The 19,281-nt window shown below is 38.9% G+C and overlaps 1 non-coding gene across 1 annotated transcript; it reads right to left on the bottom strand.

Moving 5' to 3' along the window:
• Positions 1-559: 559 nt before the first annotated feature.
• LOC130937986 (small nucleolar RNA R71) lies at positions 560-667 on the bottom strand. The gene has a single exon (XR_009069172.1). It is a non-coding gene; the product is annotated as a small nucleolar RNA R71 (small nucleolar RNA).
• Between the last annotated feature and the right edge of the window lie 18,614 nt (positions 668-19,281).

The raw sequence follows: 19,281 nt of genomic DNA, 5'->3' as shown, positions 1-19,281 counted from the left end.
TTGTTCTCTTCTCTTTCATATGAGCAGGAGTAAAGACAAAAGAATTCTTGTTGAGGCTGACCCTGAACCTGAAAGAACATTGAAGCGAAAGCTAAGAGAAGCTAAGGCACAACTCTCTGAGGACCTAACAGAAATTTTCAAAGAACAAGAAGACATGGCAGCCGAAAACAACAACAATGCCAACAATGCAAGGAAGGTGCTGGGTGACTTTACTGCACCTACTCCCGACTTCTATGGGAGAAGCATCTCTATCCCTGCCATTGGAGCAAACAACTTTGAGCTTAAGCCTCAATTAGTTTCTCTAATGCAACAGAATTGCAAGTTCCATAGACTTCCATTGGAAGATCCTCATCAGTTTTTAGCTGAATTCTTGCAAATCTGTGACACTGTCAAGACCAATAGGGTTGACCCTGAGGTCTACAGACTTATGCTATTCCCTTTTGCTGTAAGAGACAGAGCTAGGATATGGTTGGACTTACAACCTAAAGAAAGCCTGAACTCTTGGGAAAAGCTAGTCAATGCCTTCTTGGCAAAGTTCTTTCCACCTCAAAAATTGAGTAAGCTTAGAGTGGAAGTCCAAACCTTCAGACAGAAGGAAGGTGAGTCCCTCTATGAAGCTTGGGAAAGATACAAACAATTAATCAGAAAGTGTCCCTCTAATATGCTTTCTGAATGGAGCATCATAGGTATTTTCTATGATGGTCTGTCTGAACTGTCCAAGATGTCTTTGGATAGCTCTACTGGAGGATCTCTTCATCTGAAGAAGACGCCTACAGAAGCTCAAGAACTAATTGAAATGGTTGCAAATAACCAATTCATGTACACTTCTGAAAGAAATCCTGTGAACAATGGGACTAATCAGAAGAAAAGAGTTCTTGAGATTGATACTCTGAATGCCATACTGGCTCAGAATAAAATATTGACTCAGCAAGTCAATATGATTTCTCAAAGTCTGTCTGGAATGTAAGCTGCACCAGGCAGTACTAAGGACGCTTCATCTGAAGAAGAAGCTTATGATCCTGATAACCATTCAATGGAAGAGGTGAATTACATGGGAGAACCCTATGGAAACACCTATAATCCTTCATGGAGAAATCATCCAAATCTTTCATGGAAGGATCAACAGAGACCTCAACAAGGTTTCAACAACAATAATGGTGGAAGAAACAGGTTTAGCAATGGCAAGCCTTTTCCATCATCTTCTCAGCAACAGACAGAGAATTCTAAGCAGAGCCACTCTGACTTAGCAACCATGGTCTCTGACCTAATCAAAACCACCCAGAGTTTCATGACTGAAACAAGGTCCTCCATTAGAAACTTGGAGGCACAAGTGGGTCAGCTAAGTAAGAAAATTACTGAACTCCCTCCTAGTACTCTTCCAAGCAATACAGAAGAAAATCCAAAAGAAGAGTGCAAGGCCATCAACATGGCCGAATTTGGAGAGGAGGAAGAGGCAGTGAACGCCACTGAGGAAGACCTCAATGGATGTCCACTGGCCTCCAATGAGTTCCCTAATGAGGAACCATGGGAATCTGAGGCTCACACTGAGACCATAGAGATTCCATTGGATTTACTTCTGCCATTCATGAGCTCTGATGAGTATTCTTCCTCTGAAGAGGATGAGTATGTCACTGAAGAGCAAGTTGCTAAATACCTTGGAGCAATCATGAAGCTAAATGACAAGTTATTTGGTAATGAGACTTGGGAGGATGAACCCCCTTTGCTCACCAAAGAACTGGATGACTTGTCTAGGCAGAAATTACCTCAAAAGAGACAGGATCCTGGGAAGTTTTCAATACCTTGTACCATAGGCACCATGACCTTTAAGAAGGCTCTGTGTGACCTAGGGTCAAGTGTAAACCTCATGCCTCTCTCTGTAATGGAGAAGCTCTGGATCTTTGAGGTACAAGCTGCAAGAATCTCACTAGAGATGGCAGACAATTCAAGAAACAAGCTTATGGGCTTGTAGAGGATGTTCTGGTAAAGATTGAAGACCATTACATCCCTGCTGATTTCATAGTCCTAGAGACTGGGAAGTGCATGGATGAATCCATCATCCTTGGCAGACCCTTCCTAGCCACAGCAAAGGCTGTGATTGATGTGGACAGAGGAGAATTGATCATTCAAGTGAATGAAGAATCCTTTGTGTTTAAGGCTCAAGGATATCCCTCTGTCACCATGGAGAGGAAGCATGAAGAGTTTCTCTCAAAAGTCAAAACAGAGTCAAACAGAGCCCCTACAGTCAAACTCTAAGTTTGGTGTTGGGAGGCCACAACCAAATTCTAAGTTTGGTGTTGAACCCCCACATTCAAACTCTAAGTTTGGTGTTGGGAGGTTCCAACATTGCTCTGAGTATCTTTGAAGCTCCATGAGAGCCCACTGTCAAGCTACTGACATTAAAGAAGCGCTTGTTGGGAAGCAACCCAATGTTATATTTTATCTATTTTCCTTTGTTATTTTATGTTTTCTGTAGGTTAATGATCATGGGAAGTCACAAAATCAATTGAAAAAGCAAAAACAGAATGAAAAACAAAAAGAAAAATAGCACACCCTGGAAGAAGATCTTGCTGGCGTTTAAACGCCAGAAAAGGGCAAGAACTTGGCGTTAAACGCCAGAAATGGGCACCAGCCCGGCGTTTAACGCCAGAACTGGCATGAAGGGCATTTTTGCTCGTCACTTGGTGCAGGGATGACTTTTCCTTGACACCTCAGGATTTGTGAACCCCACAGGATCCCCACCTACCCCACTACCCTCTCTCTTCTTCTTCACCCATTCACCAATCACCTCAACACCTCTTACCCAAAAACCCTTCACCTATCAAATCCCATCTTTCTCTTCACCACTCACATCTTCTTTCTTCTTTTGCTCGAGGACGAGCAAACCTTTTAAGTTTGGTGTGGTAAAAGCATTGCTTTTTGTTTTTTCATAACCATTTATGGCATCCAAGGCCGGAGAAACCTCTAGAAAGAGGAATGGGAAGGCAAAAGCTTCCACCTCCGAGTCATGGGAGATGGAGAGATTCATATCAAGGGTGCATCAAGACCACTTCTATGAAGTTGTGGCCAAGAAGAAGGTGATCCTTGAGGTCCCTTTTCAAACTCAAAAAAGGTCAACTTTAATCAAAGGTTGGACCAAGTCCTCATGGATATCTGTGTGGAAGGAGCTCAAAGCAAACAAGAGATCCCACTCATTATGAAATCCCTAAGATGCCTCAAGGGATGCACTTTCCTCCACAAAACTATTGGGAGCAACTGAACACCTCCCTAGGAGAATTGAGTTCCAACATGGGACAACTAAGGGTGGAGCACCAAGAACATTCCATTCTCCTCCATGAAATTAGAGAAGATCAAAGAATCATGAGAGAGGAGCAACAAAAGCAAGGAAGAGACATTGAGGAGCTCAAGCACTTCATAAGATCTTCAAGAGGAAGAACAAGCCGCCATCACTAAGGTGGACCCGTTCTTTAATTTCCTTGTTCTTTATTTTCCTGTTTTTCGAATTTTTATGCTTATGTTTATCTATGTTTGTGTCTTATGATCATTAGTGTCTTAGTGTATATGCCTTAAAGTTATGAATGTCCTATGAATCCATCACCTTTCTTAAATGAAAAATGTTTTTATTACAAAATAACAAGAAGTACATGATTTCGAATTCATCCTTAAAACTAGCTTAATTATTTTGATGTGGTGACAATACTTTTTGTTTTCTGAATGTATGCTTGAACAGTGCATATGTCTTTTGAATTTGTTGTTCATGAATGTTAAAATTGTTGGCTCTTGAAAGAATAATGAAAAAGGAGACATGTTACTGAGGATCTGAAAAATTATAAAAATGATTCTTAAAGCAAGAAAAAGCAGTGAATACAAAAAAAAAAGAGAAAGAGAAAAAAAGAGGAGAAGAAAAAGAAAAAAAATAAAGTTGTGATCCAAGGCAAAAAGAGTGTGCTTAAGAACCCTGGACACCTCTAATTGGGGACTCTAGCAAAGCTGAGTCACAATCTGAAAAGGTTCACCCAGTTATGTGTCTGTGGCATGTATGTATCCGGTGGTAATACTGGAAGACAGAGTGCTTTGGGCCACGGCCAAGACTCATAAAGTAGCTGTGTTCAAGAATCATCATACTTAACTAAGAGAATCAATAACACTATCTGGATTCTGAGTTCCTAAAGAAGCCAATCATTCTGAATTTCAACGGATAAAGTGAGATGCCAAAACTGTTCGGAGGCAAAAAGCTACTAGTCCCGCTCATCTAATTGGAGCTAAGTTTCATTGATAATTTGGAGTCTATAGTATATTATCTTCTTTTTATCTTATTTGATTTTTATTTGCTTGGGGACAAGCAACAATTTAAGTTTGGTGTTGTGATGAGCGGATAATTTGTACGCTTTTTGGCATTGTTTTTAGTATATTTCTAGTATGTTTTAGTTAGTTTTTAGTATATTTTTATTAGTTTTTAGTTAAAATTCACTTTTCTGGACTTTACTATGAATTTGTGTGTTTTTCTGTGATTTCAGGTATTTTCTGGCTGAAATTGAGGGACCTGAGCAAAAATCTGGTTCAGAGGCTGAAAAGGACTGCAGATGTTGTTGGATTCTGACCTCCCTGCACTCGAAGTGGATTTTCTGGAGCTACAGAAGCCCAATTGGCGCGCTCTCAACGGCGTTGGAAATTAGAAATCCTGGGCTTTCCAACAATGTATAATAGTCCATACTTTACTTGAGATTTGATGGCTCAAACCGGCGTTCCAAATCAGCTCAAGAATGCCCGGCGTTAAACGCCGGAACTGGCACAAGAATGGGAGTTAAACGCCCAAACTGGCACAAAAGCTGGCGTTTAACTCCAAAAAGAGTCTCTACACGAAAATGCTTCAATGCTCAGCCTAAGCACACACCAAGTGGGCCCGGAAGTGGATTTTTATGTCATTTACTCATCTTTGTAAACCCTAGGCTACTTGTTCTCTACAAATAGGACCTTTTTGCTATTGTATTGATATCTTTTGATCACTTTAGATCTTAGATCAGATCTTGGTTCTTCTGGTTCCCTCTCTGGGGCCGAAGCCAATGATCACTATTATCACTTATGTATTCTCAACGGTGGAGTTTATACACACCATAGATTAAGGTGTGGAGCTCTACTGTACCTCGAGTATTAGTGTAATTACTATTGTTCTTCTATTCAATTCAGCTTGTTCTTGTTCTAAGATATCACTTGTTCTTCAACTTGATGAATGTGATGATCCGTGACACTCATCATCATTCTCACCTATGAACGTGTGCCTGACAACCACCTCCGTTCTACCTTAGATTGAGTGGATATCTCTTGGATCCCTTAATTGGAATCTTCGTGGTATAAGCTAGAATCGATGGCGGCATTCAAGAGAATCCGGAAGGTCTAAACCTTGTCTGTGGTATTCTGAGTAGGATTCAATGATTGAATGACTGTGACGAGCTTCAAACTCCTGAAGGCTGGGCGTTAGTGACAGACGCAAAAGAATCAATGGATTCTATTCCAACCTGATTGAGAACCGACAGATGATTAGCCGTGCCGTGACAGGGTGCGTTGAACATTTTCACTGAGAGGATGGAAGGTAGCCACTAACAACGGTGAAACCCTACATACAGCTTGCCATGGAAAGGAGTAAGAAGGATTGGATGAAGACAGTAGGAAAGCAGAGAAACGGAAGGGACAAAGCATCTCCATACGCTTATCTGAAATTCTCACCAATGAATTACATAAGTATCTCTATCTCTATCTTTATGTTTTATTCATACATCTTCCATAACCATTTGAGTTTGCCTGACTAAGATTTACAAGGTGACCATAGCTTGCTTCATACCAACAATCTCTGTGGGATCGACCCTTACTCGCGTAAGGTTTATTACTTGGACGACCCAGTACACTTGCTGGTTAGTTGTGCAAAGTTGTGATAAATAGTTCAGATTACAATTGTGCGTACCATGTTGATGGCGCCATTGATGATCACAATTTCGTGCACCATAGCACTAGTCATAGTTGCATTCATGTAAGTAGGTTGCACCTCATGAGTCTTATACCTTTATAATCCTTCGGTCTTTTGCATTTCTCTAAGCATGAGGACATGCTAGAATCTAAGTGTGGAGAGGTTGATAAACCCCATTTTGAGGGTTTATCTTGTAGTGATTTCAGGGGTTTTATCAATGATTCCACACGCTTTTCATATGAAAATACAAGACTTTGTGTTCCTTTCCTAATTTTTTCCTCATGGATGAAAACATGCTTATTTTGCACTAAACTAAATACATTTCTAATCTTCTCTTGGTGCCATTCGATGCCGTGACTTGTGTCTTAAGTAGTTTTAGAATATAGGGTAGGGATGAACCGGAAGAGAGAAGGAGAATGGGTGTAAAGGAAGGGAGCATGAGAAATTGAGCCTTGGGAACTTCAGCAAGGGCGCGTGCGCGTACTTGGCGCGCCCGCGTGGATTGCGCAGCTAGAAGCCAAAGTCAGAAGCCAAGCTACGAGCCGGCACGTGTAGCGGCTAAGCCATGATCCCCATGGGCGCGCACGCGTACGTTACGCTTCCGCTCGCATTGCAAGGTGCCCCAGTGGCACGCACGCGTGCTTTGCGCGTGCGCGCCGATGCTCGAATATGATTTTTAAAGAGTCACGTGACCTGGGCGTGGAGATAGTTAGAGATCCTATCTTGGGAAAGTGCCTTGGCGGGAAGAGCTTAAGAAGACCAGGGGTTGAAGGGTTAAGGGACTTTTAGCTCATTTTACATTTGTTCTAGATTTTTCTCCTTGTGGTAGTTACACTCTTGGGTAGGGAGAGAGACTCCAAGCTCTCATTAGGGTTCATCTTCTTCAATTTCTGAATTCTCAATCACTCTTTGGTGAGATCCATTGCAATTCTCAATTTACTTTGTTCATGTTATAGATCTTATTCTCTAATCTCAATTAGTGCTTGTAATTGCTTAATTCTCATAGATCCTAAATTCAACTTTGTAGTTTCGGATTCTATCAATTTCTTGAGAAGTTTATTTCTATTGTTGTTCATTGTTGATTGTTGTTAATTTCTTGTGTTGAAGCACTTTTAATTCTAAGTTCTTCTCATTCCTATTATGTCTTTCATTCTCGCTCATCAATTGTTTGATAAAATGCCAACACTAGTTATGGAGTGAAAGTTTCTTACTTGGCATAGGGTTTGGACCATTAGAAAGAGTTGAATAGTTTATGTCAATTGTTGATTGGGAATTAGGAATTGCTAATTGACTTGGAGTGCACTAAAGCTAGATCTCTCTAGGGTAAAACTAGGACTTGTGACTCAAGTTAGTTAATCTCATTTGACTTTCCTCTATACCTAGGGGTCAACTAAATGAAGCAAAGCCTAAATTGTTATCATCATTGAGGAAGCTATAATGATAGAATTTCTAATGCCAACCCTAGGCCAAGTCTTCTAATATCGATAGTTTGTCATCTATTCTCGCTAAACTCTAAAAGAACCATAACAAAGCTTCCTAATCAATAATATGCATTCTCTAGCAATTCCAAGGGAGGACGACTCGAGAGACTAGTACCCTCGGTTATAGATTGTAGGATTGTTTGATGCGGAGTTTAAATGTCGATTAGACTATACTCACGATCATATTCATTATTGAATTCTAAATCGGCATGCTAAATTTCGTTTATCAGGATGCAGGATATTTCTTAGATATAGATTGGCTGAAAGGTCCTTCTCGTAGGCCATTTATGAGGCCCATAATGGCAGCTTCTATTGGTAGACTTTGTATGTCCATGCATGTTTTGTTGAATCTTTCCATGTAGTTACAAAGACTTTCCCGATCTCCTTGCTTGATCCCTAGTAGGCTGGAGGCGTGTTTAGCCTTATCTTTTTGTATGGAAAATCTGGCCAGGTCGTCGAAGCTCGAGATGGACTTTGGAGGCAGGCTGTTGAACCATCTAATGGCTGTCTTGATAAGAGTTGTTGGAAAGGCTTTGCAGCGAACTGCATTCGAGGCGTCAGTGAGGTACATTATACTTCTGAAATTGCTGAGGTGATGGTTAGGGTCTGAAGTGCCGTCGTACAAAATCATATCCAGAAGTTTGAAGTCCTTTGGGATTTTGGTTTTCATGATTTCCCTGGTGAATGGATCTTGATCCTTGCGAGAGCTATCCTCTGGAGTGGATCGAGTAGCTTTGGTTTTGAGATCGGCTTCAAGTTTTAGAAGCTTATCTTCTAATTCCCGGCGTTGCCTTATCTCCCGATGTAGATCTTCTTCTTTTTCGCGTTAATGTTAGGCTTTTTTCTCAAGTTGTTTTAATCGATCTTGAAGCGCCTCTATGGCTCCTGCGTTTGGAGAATTCTTTTCGTTGTTAAGTTGAGGAGTATCCTTTGGTGTGGTGTCCGCATTTTTGTGCAGCGTTCTATCCTCTAGATCTGAGTCGTGGTCGTTGTCATGGTCGTCCGCCATGGTGATGGGATGACTTCCAGGTTCCCCGGCAACGACGCCAATGTTCCGAGGATTACCTGAAACTGAAGGTCGATCTCGGATGAGATCTTCTGTACTAGTCGGAGCTGTTGTGTCTGACTTGTTGGGCTTGGCGGTGCTGCTGATCCTTCGTCCCCGGAGGGTGGGGGGTACCTGCAAGGGACTCCGATGCTTAAGTTAGCAAGGGTATTAAGCAGGTATTGAGTAGAATCAGAGTATGAGTTATACCTGGGTGCTCCAGTGTATTTATAATGGTGAGATGTGACCTTCTTTGGATAAGATAAGTTAGTTATCTTATCTTATCTTATCTTTTGTCGACGTCAGCTTTATCTTCTATGGAACCGCCCTTATCTCTATAGGCTTGGGCTGCCTTAGGATCGGGGTCGTATTCCGTGAGTTGGGCCCTTCTTTGGGCTTTCTTGTCGATTTGGCCAAGTTCTTTACGAAGAAGTCGGTCTGCTTGACCTAAAGAGGTCGGCCGCTTTGCTACTGAACATCCCGGCTCAGACAGTTTGACCCAGGGTATGAACAGTGCCCCTGCTTGAGCTCGGTCTTCTTTTTTGAGGTCGATTCCTTGACTTCGGTCCTTCTATGGTAAAGCCGAACTCAAGCATTTTGTCGATTCCTTTGTAGAAGCTTTTTTTAAATGTGGAACGTTTTTCTCAAAAAGCGCGTGCTTTATATCAGCGCTTTTGGGAACGTGCGAAGGTTTAATACCTTCATTAACTGGTATTAATTTCCCCGTTTTTCCTTGTGGCCTTTTATTTTGAATTTGCGATCAAAAAAGGGTTTCCCTTCTTCACTCCTCTTCGTAACTTCTCCCTTCATTCTCTCTCTGTCTTTCGCCCACATTTTGCTTTTCTTGCGTTGCGGCGTCATTCAGTGATCGGTGATTCTGTCTCTCCATCTCCAACCATATAAAGATCTTTGCAATTTGACTGAGTATAATCCTTGCGAATATTCATTGGATGGTTTAGATATCTTTAGTCCTTCAGGGACTTTCATATAGATATCCCGATCTAATGAGTCGTATAAGTAGGTTGTTACCACATCCATTAAATGTATATGCAATTTATGATATGTGGATAAACTGACCAAATAACGCAATGTTATGGCATCCACTACAGGGGAATATGTTTCTTCATAATCTATACCAGGCCTTTGTGAAAAACCTTGTGCCACAAGTCGGGCTTTATAGCGCACAACTTCATTTTTCTCATTTCGTTTTCTCACAAATACCAATCGGTATCCAACAGGTTTTACATCTTCAAGTGTACGGACTACAGGTCCAAAAACTTCACGTTTTGCAAATGAGTCTAATTCAGCCTTCATGACTGCTTCCCATTTTGGCCAATCATTTCTTTGTCCAAAAACTTCACGTTTTGCAAATGAGTCTAATTCAGTCTAATACATGATATTTAATGCCACATTATATGCAAATATTTAATTGACATGGTCTTATTTCAGTCCCATTTCTCTCCTGTAAAGACATAATTTATCGAGATCTCGTCATTTTCACTATTTTCAGGTACCTAAACGTCTTCTGGCGTTAAAACTATATCGGAATTTTGGACAACTGCAGATGTCTCTACTATGTCGTTTTCAACAGGAATAATATTTACCTCTTTTCTCTTTCGAGGATTTTTGTCTTTGGAATTGACAGGCCTGCCACGCTTCTGGCGTGTATTTGCTTCGGTGGCAATTTTTCCAACTGGGACATCAATTCGTATTGGGGCATTTTTCGCTGGTATATAAGAATTGGTTATCCTCTTTGTATCAGAAAATGCATCAGCCAATTCATTTGCTATTCTTTGCAAATGTATAATCTTTTGAACTTCGAGTTCACATTGTCCTGATCGAGGATCTAAATGCATCAAGGATTATGCTTTCCAATTAAGTTCCTTTTCAGGAAGCTTATTCTCTCCCCCTAATGTTGGAAATTTTGATTCATCAAAATGACAATCTGCCAGGGTTTAAATACATCTCCAGTTTGTATCTCAAGATACCTCACAATAGAGGGAGAATCATATCCAACATATATCCCATATTTTCTTTGGGGTCCCATTTTAGTGCGATTAGGTGGTGCAATGGGAACATATATCACACACCCAAATATTCTTAAATGGAAAATATTTGGCTGCTGGCCAAAAGCTAATTGCATAGGAGAGAATTGATGGTAACTCGTTGGCCTCAAACGAATAAGTGCTGCGGCATGTAAAACAGCATGCCCCCAAACCGAGGTTGGGAGATTTGTTCTCATAAGTAAGGGTCTAGCAATTAATTGGAGGCGTTTAATAAGTGATTCTGCTAACCCATTTTGAGTGTGAACATAAGCTATTGGATGTTCAACACTTATTCCATTAGCCATACAATAAGCATCAAAAGCTTGAGAAGTAAATTCACCAGCATTATCAATAGCGAATTGCTTTGATTGGATTTTCTGGAAATTGTGCTTTTAATCGAGTAATTTGAGCTAGTAATCTCGCAAATGCCAGGTTGCGAGAAGATAATAAGCACACATGTGACTGATAAACCACTATTTTATGGTTTATATTGTGTTTTATTGAGTGGTTTTATCAAGTTTTTCACCCACTTATTCATATGATTTGAATGTATTTACAATTCCTTCCTAAAAATATCCTATGATTAATAACTTGCTTCCTAAGGACCTTTTAGTTGTATATTTTTATCTTTCTTCGTACCATTCGATGCTGTGATCTGTATGTTAAGTATTTTAGGCTTTATAGGGCAAGAATGGCATAAGGAATGAAGATGAAGCATGCAAAAATGGAAGGAACACAAGTAATTAAGGAGATGACCAGCAAGAAGTCACGCGGTCGCATGGCTCACGCGACCGCGCGAAATAGAAGGAATTACCGTGACGCGCTCGCGTGCCTGACGCAACCACGCAGATTGGAAGCTGCACGAACGACGCAAAAGCATGGACAACGCGCACACAGGGTACGAGAAATGCTGAGTGACGCGAACGCGTGGACGACGCGGACGCGTGACGTGCGCAATCTGCAGAATTACAGAAGTCGCTGGCACAGATTCCGGACCGCATCTCAACCCAGTTTTTGGCCCAGAAACACAGATTAAAGTCAAGGAACATGCAGATACTCAAAGAGGAATTCAAATCAGATCATAATTCAATTTTAGGTTTTAGATGTAGTTTTTAGAGAGAGAGGTTCTCTCCTCTCTCTTAGTATTTAGGATTAGGATTTCTCTTAAAGGATTTAGGATTTCGACTCTTCATCAGGTTCAATATTCCTTTTACTTTGTATTTCTCTTTTACTTCTAGATGCTTTAATGCTTGTATTACTTATGTTGCCTATTTGGCTTATGAACTTTTCATGTTAGGATTTTCTTAATTAATATAATTTGAGGTATTTTAGACTTATGATTGTTTTCTCTAATTTATGTTGTTGATGCTTGGGCTCTATCCAAATTATTTTCATTCAAGTAGATTTTATTCCCTTTTGGCTTTGGTTGATTAATTGGTAACTCTTGAGCTGTCAAACTCAGCAGTGGTTGAAATTGGTAGATTCTAATTGATCTAGATCGCTCTAAAGCTAGTCTTCCCACAGGGATTGACTAGGACTTGAGGATCAAACTAATTAGTCCACTTGACTTTCCTTTGCTTTAGTAAAGGTTAACTAAGTGGGATTAAAACCCGATTCTCATCACACCTGATAAGGATAACTAGGATAGGACTTCCAATTTCTCATATCTTGCCAAGAGTTTATTTTATAGTCATTTAATTATTTTTTCTTTTCAATTAAATTACTTGTTCAACCCTTTTAAAAACCCCAAAATATACCTTTGCATAACCAATAATAAGAACACCTCCCTACAATTTCTTGAGAAGATGACCCGAGGTTTAAATACTTCGGTTATCAGTTTTAAGGGGTTTGTTACTTGTGACAACCAAAATGTTTGTAAGAAAAGACTTTTGTTGGTTTAGAAACTATACTTGCAATGGGAATTTATTCTGAATTCTATACCACACAAAAGTTCTCTCTTCAAAATGGCGCTGTTGCTGGGAAATTGCAAACGTGTGCCTTATTATTGGTTATTGTAAATATTTTTTCAAAAAAAAAATTTTAGATTTTTATTTTAAAAATTTTTTTTATCTTATCTTATCTTATTTTTCAAAGTTCAAATTTTTTTTCAAAAATTATATCTTTTTAAAATATTTTCTTTTTGTTAGTTTTTGTTTTTATTTTCTTCTACTACTATGAACTCTCACCCCTTTGGCTATGAGTTTGGTTCTACTTTTGTTGCAAGGAATGGAAGCTATAACAGGACTATGCATCAAGGTCTAAGCAATCAAAGATGGATGGAACCAAGAAGATCTGATCAACCCTTTAGGCGACAACACCTTCCTAGATATCACAGACAAAGACCACTCTACAATGCATACCCAACTGATAGATTTGGTGGACCACCTTGTAGTTACCAACAAGCCCCATCATATGCCAATGAACCACCACACTCACAAGCCCCTTTTCGCCATTCACCTCCATATGACCCTAACACATATCCACCATACCAACCACCCTATGAACCGTATGAACCATATATAGAACCACCCCAATTCCACCCCAATTACTCCCAAGAACCACCACCTCAATATACACCATCTCCATATCCATCAATCCAAGAGCACTATGATCCTACTTATGATAGCCGAGCGCAACAAGACTCAACGGATCGTCTCAAGGAAATAGTGGATCAATTTCACGCAACCCTTCATCAATTGAATCAAGCGATAAATCAATTAGCTTCCCGACGTTCGGACACTCAAGGAACCCCCATGGCTTCATGTGGACAATCTAATGAAGAATGTAGCATGAAGGAGACATTAGAAACTCCGGTGGACAGTAAGGAGCATGAATTTGTACTGGAACAAGTGGAGAAAGCCAGAACTATTAAAGAAGAAGAAGTGGTTGAAGACTTAGGAGATGTTGAACCTCCATTGGAAAGTCCATTCATAAAGCCTCCTTCTAAGATGCTTGAAATTAATGTTGAGGAGGGTGTACAACCTCCAAGGCATGTCATGGTTGAAGACTTGGAAGAGGTTGATCAAGAGATGGAGACTAAGGAAGAAGAAGCTCAACCTCCCATGCCTTTGGTGAGCAATGAAGAAGAGATTGAATTGGAAGAAAGCTACCAAGAGGAAGAGGTTGATATAGAAGAAACTTGCAAAGAGGTGGTAGTTGTCAAAGAATAACACAAAGGAGTGGAGCTTGCAAGTTCATTAGAAACCCCTCCCCCTAAGTTGCCATCATCCTTCACAATATTCAAGTGGGTAAAATTCATATCCCTTAGCTTTCTAATTCCACTTGAATATGGGTTACTGGAGATGGATGGTCAACTTAGAGCTCTTTGTGGCATTAAGAGTAAGAGGAAGATGGTTAGTGGTAAGAATTATCCTGCAAGGTTCATTATGGTTGGAAGCTTTGAGTTTAAACGCAAAGGTTGGTGTAGAGCTTAACTGAATGGGTCTAGGAAGTTGTTTGGCCGCTTTAGTGGGAATTCATATTGCATGCCACTCGATTGGAACACTAATGATCAACAAGAAGACGGGTGCAAAAGCAAGGTTTGGGACCCCAGAATTCAATCTAGAAATCAATACTCTTGGGGCCTTGTCAATTGCTTTAGCTTGCTCGAAGGCCTTCTGCGTCTAGTTTGGGATCCCAGAGGCTGTAGGAATTCCAAACACTGGTGGAGATTCTTGGATGAATACAAGCACAAGCCACCATAACAAGGAGCTCACCAAAATGTCCAACTTAAGGACTTTAACTAAAAGTGCTAGGTGGGAGACAACCCACCATGGTATAATCATTCCCTTTTTAGTTTAAATTTTAGTCTGTTTTTGAGTTTTTAATTGAACCTGGAATTTTGCATAACATTCATTGCATTCTGCATACTGCATCAAAAAAAATAAAAAATAAAAAAAATAAAAAATTCGCACGCGACGCGACAGCCTCACTGACACGTCCGCGTCATAGGTGCATTGGGAAGAACACAAGATTGAGCAGAGAGTCATGCAAAAGCATGGCTGGAGGCGTGCCTTTGGCACAAATTGATCCACGCGATCGCGTCGCTGACGCGTCCGCGTCATGCGAAAAAAATGCTTCCCACGCGTCCGCGTCACCCACGTGAATGCATGGCCCTGTAAAATCGACGTAAAATGGGTGTATGGCAGAGAGTTATGATGGAGTGGGGCTGGAATGGTGCTAGCAGCACAAGCCCCACCACGCGAACGCGCCTCCCACGCGTCTGCGTCCTTTTGGAAGTGTAGCCATTCACGCGATCGCATCATCCAAGCGATCGCGTCACCCAAAATTTTGGAAAAATAAATTTCAAACAGAAAGTTGCGCGAACGCGAGGCCGCACTCGCGCCATTCCCACAATTCAAGTCACGCGATCGCGTGACCCACGCGTCCGCGTCTTATGCGGCGCACAGAATATCCTAATCAGCCAAAATATCTTATCTTTTCTTCCCCAAATCCTAATTTCTTTCTTCTTCTTTCTTCTTTCTTTCTCTTCTTCTCCCCCTCTACTCTTCTATCCCTTTAATTTAATGCATTTATTTGTTCTTTCCTTTTGGTTTCTTTTTCAATTCTTTTTCATGCATTTTTATGTTGGTGTTGGAGTTTTATTTGAATAGTACCTTATTTTATTTGAGCATATGGCTACTCTGAGGAGAGATTTGACAATTGACATTTACTTATGGGTCTCATATACATTTGGATTACATTATTTTCATCCCTATTTTAACTTGCACAACCAATGTATTTGGGATTATCATTCACAATTGTCATCATTACACATGCTCTTTAATTTGGCACATTAATTACTTGATGCTTGATCTATGCTTCTCATGCCTATTATTTGCATGTTTTTACCCTCTTGCATCTAATTATTTTGAATTGCCCTTTTTGATCTTTATTGTTGTCTTCCCTACATGTTGTAGCTACCATGTAGTTGGACTATCATCTTTCCTTTAGCATTCCTTATCACTTGGAATTTTCTCCCTTCCGATCTGAGTTTTCTATATTTCACACTCTTCCTTTTTCCTCTTCCTTAGGCATGGGTACCAAGAAAGGAAAAAAGAAGGCCACTGACAAGACACCGGCACGGAGAGGAACCAAGAGACCCCCAGCTCAGGCGCCTCTATCTACAAGTGTCATTTGTAGCAACCCGTCTACTTGTACATCTCAGCATGCACCGAGGACGGTGCAATCTTTAAGTATGGGGAGGTCGATACCGATCTCCATGGGTTAGTTATTTTCTGACTCAACACCAATGTTTAAATTTCTCTGTAGTTAGTTCTTGCATTTGCATGTTTGATTGCATTATAGTTTAATTTTGTGCATATTTTACCACTTGGTTGAAGTAATATTTTCTTTTTCAAGAAACCTTTTATAGTATTTCACTAATTTGAATAAAATTTTTTGAAAAGATTGTATGAAGAAATATTATTTTGGAACATGGTTTAGAGCTAAGAACACACAAAACCAGTGAGATTTTGAGCCTATTTGATTGGTTGCATTCTATCAACCAATATTTTATTTTTGGTGTGTGTTTTTCTCTCTAAAATTGTGATCTTTGTCTTGCTTAATTCTATATTTCCATTATTTGATGTATGCATGCACTTATATGATTGAGGCCTTGTTTCACTGAGCTTACATACCCATATGGCCTTACCTTTTATTACCCTTTGTAAACCTATGTTGAGCCTATTTTACCCCTTATTCTTTACTTTAGCTCATCACTAACTCTAAGCGAAAAACAATAATGTCCTTAATTTGAATCCTTGATTAGTTTAGACTAGTGAGAATGCTCATGAATTAAGTGTGGGGAAAAGTGGGTTTGGAAACGTTTGGTTTGGGAATTGAGTATGTCAGACTTTGTGTGAAAATATGAAAAATGTTAAGAACATGTTTATGCATTCAAAACCTTAATCATATGCATTGAAAAAAATATATTAAGAAAAGAAAAAAAGAAAGAGCAGAAAAATAAAAAGGGGACAAAATGCCCCAAAGTAAATGGTGAAATCAATGCATATGAGCTGTACTCAAAACTTGGAATGCATAAATATTTAGTAAACGCAGTTAATGGGTAGTTATTGATTTTATATTACATGGATTGTCCTAAGTTAGGTGGAAAGTTTATGTTAATTAAGGATTCAGATTTTAGTCCACTTGGCCAAATACAATCCTACCTTGACCCTAACCCCATTACAACCCTTAAAAGACCTCTTGATTTGTGTATTGGTGCATTAAATTTTTGTTGATTGTTAGATGAAGAGCAAGCTATAGAAAGCAAGATTAGAAGAGAATTGAGAGAATTGACCCTAGACACTTGAGAGTTAGGATGATATACACTACCAGTAAGGGTTCAGTGCTTAATTCTATGTTCCCTGCTTTCATGAGCTATCCTCTTCTTGTAAGTTATTTGTATTGTATTTTGTGGTTTGAATTAGTGAAATCCAGTTCATGTTTGTTCTTGAAGGATTATTTACTTTTTCACCAAGAATATAGAATCATTTTAGCATGTAGTTGCATTCACATTCATAGGTTGCATTACATGAGTCTTGCCTTTCCCTACTCATTTATTTAGTCTCCTTGAGTTTAGCATGAGGACATGCTAATGTTTATGTGTGGGGAGGTTGATAAACCACTATTTTATGGTTTATATTGTAGAGACTCAAAGAGGAATTCAAATCAGATCATAATTCAATTTTAGGTTTTAGATGTAGTTTTTAGAGAGAGATATTCTCTCCTCTCTCTTAGGATTTAGGATTAGGATTCCTCTTAAAGGATTTAGGATTTTGACTCTTCATTAGGTTCAATATTCCTTTTACTTTGTATTTCTCTTTTACTTCTAGATGCTTTAATGCTTGTATTACTTATGTTGCCTATTTGGCTTATGAACTTTTCATGTTAGGATTTTCTTAATTAATATAATTTGAGGTATTTTAGACTTATGATTGTTTTCTCTAATTTATGTTGTTGATGCTTGGGCTCTATCCAAATTATTTTCATTCAAGTAGATTTTATTTCCTTTTAGCTTTGGTTGATTAATTGGTACTCTTGAGCTGTCAAACTCAGCAGTGGTTGAAATTGGCAGATTCTAATTGATCTAGATTGCTCTAAAGCTAGTCTTCCCACAGGGATTGACTAGGACTTGAGAATCAAACTAATTAGTCCACTTGACTTTTCTTTGCTTTAATAAAGGTTAACTAAGTGGGATTAAAACCCAATTCTCATCACACCTGATAAGGATAACTAGGATAGGACTTCCAATTTCTCATATCTTGCCAAGAGTTTATTTTATAGTCATTTAATTATTTTTTCTTGTCAATTAAATTACTTGTTCAACCCTTTTAAAAACTCCAAAATATACATTTGCATAGCCAATAATAAGAACACCTCCCTGCAATTCCTTCAGAAGACGACCCGAGGTTTAAATACTTCGGTTATCAATTTTAAGGGGTTTGTTACTTGTGACAACCAAAACGTTTGTAAGAAATGACTTTTGTTGGTTTAGAAACTATACTTGCAACGAGAATTTATTCTGAATTCTAGACCACACAAAAGTTCTCTCTTCAGTGACCATCTCGAATATGCATCTATTAGAACTATAAAATATCTAAAAGATCCACATGGTGGATGAATAGGTTCACATATATCACCTTGAATCCTTTCCAGAAATTCAGGGGACTCAAATTCAATCTTTACTGGTGATGGCCTTAAAATTAACTTTTCTTGAGAACATGCAGCACAACAAAATTCACTAGTTTTATGAATCTTCTAGTTCTTTAGTGAATGTCCATGAGAGTTTTCAATAATTCTCCTCATCATGGTTGTTCTCGGATGACCCAATCGGTCGTGCCAAGTTATGAATTCATTTGGGCTAGTAAACTCCTGGTTTACAGTGGCATGTGATTCAATTGCACTAATCTTGGTATAATATAACCCAGATGAAAGTGAGGGCAACTTTTCTAATATAACCTTTTTATTTAAATCATGAGTTGTGATACATAAATACTCATGATTTCCCTCATTCATTCTTTCAATATGATATCCATTTCGGCGAATATCTTTGAAACTCAACAAGTTTCTTCGAAACTTGGTAGACAATAGTGTATTATTTATTATGAATTTTGTTCCTCTAGTAAACAAAATTATAGCTCTTCCGGAGCCTTCTATCACATTGCCTGAGCCAATAATAGTATTAACACATTCTTCTTTTGGCACTAGATGGGTAAAATATATATCACTTTTGATAATAGTGTGCGAACTTGCACTATCCGCAAGGCATACATCTTCATTACATATCCTTGCCATTTTCTACAAAGATAAATAATAATAAAATTGAGTAGAAATACATGTACAATCAAATCGAATTCTTGATTGGAATTTTTTTTTTAAGAAACACTGCACATAATGTCATACACTAAAATTTCATTTTCAAACTTGACACATTTAATAATTTCAAAATTCATAAACATTAATATCTCATTATTTATATACATCATTTTTGAAACTTAAATACATAGAAAATAAAACTTAACAATAAATGCTTACATTATTTATTTACATGGATACTTAACAATCTCACATATTAAACTATTCCATCATTGATCAAATGATCAATATTCCCTTCAGGATCCTCAAAGAAATCAGATATATCATAATGAGTGGTGGAATTTTCAACATCATTTGAAACAAAATTCGACTCTTTTCCCTTGTCATCCTTTTTCAAAGATGCCTCGTAAAGATCGACTAGGTGCCTTGGGG

Source organism: Arachis stenosperma, chromosome 6 (genome assembly GCF_014773155.1).
Source record: "Arachis stenosperma cultivar V10309 chromosome 6, arast.V10309.gnm1.PFL2, whole genome shotgun sequence".
Classification (NCBI taxonomy): Eukaryota; Viridiplantae; Streptophyta; class Magnoliopsida; order Fabales; family Fabaceae; genus Arachis; species Arachis stenosperma.
Note: the sequence above shows the minus strand (reverse complement) of the source record. Positions and strands in the feature narration are given on the sequence as shown.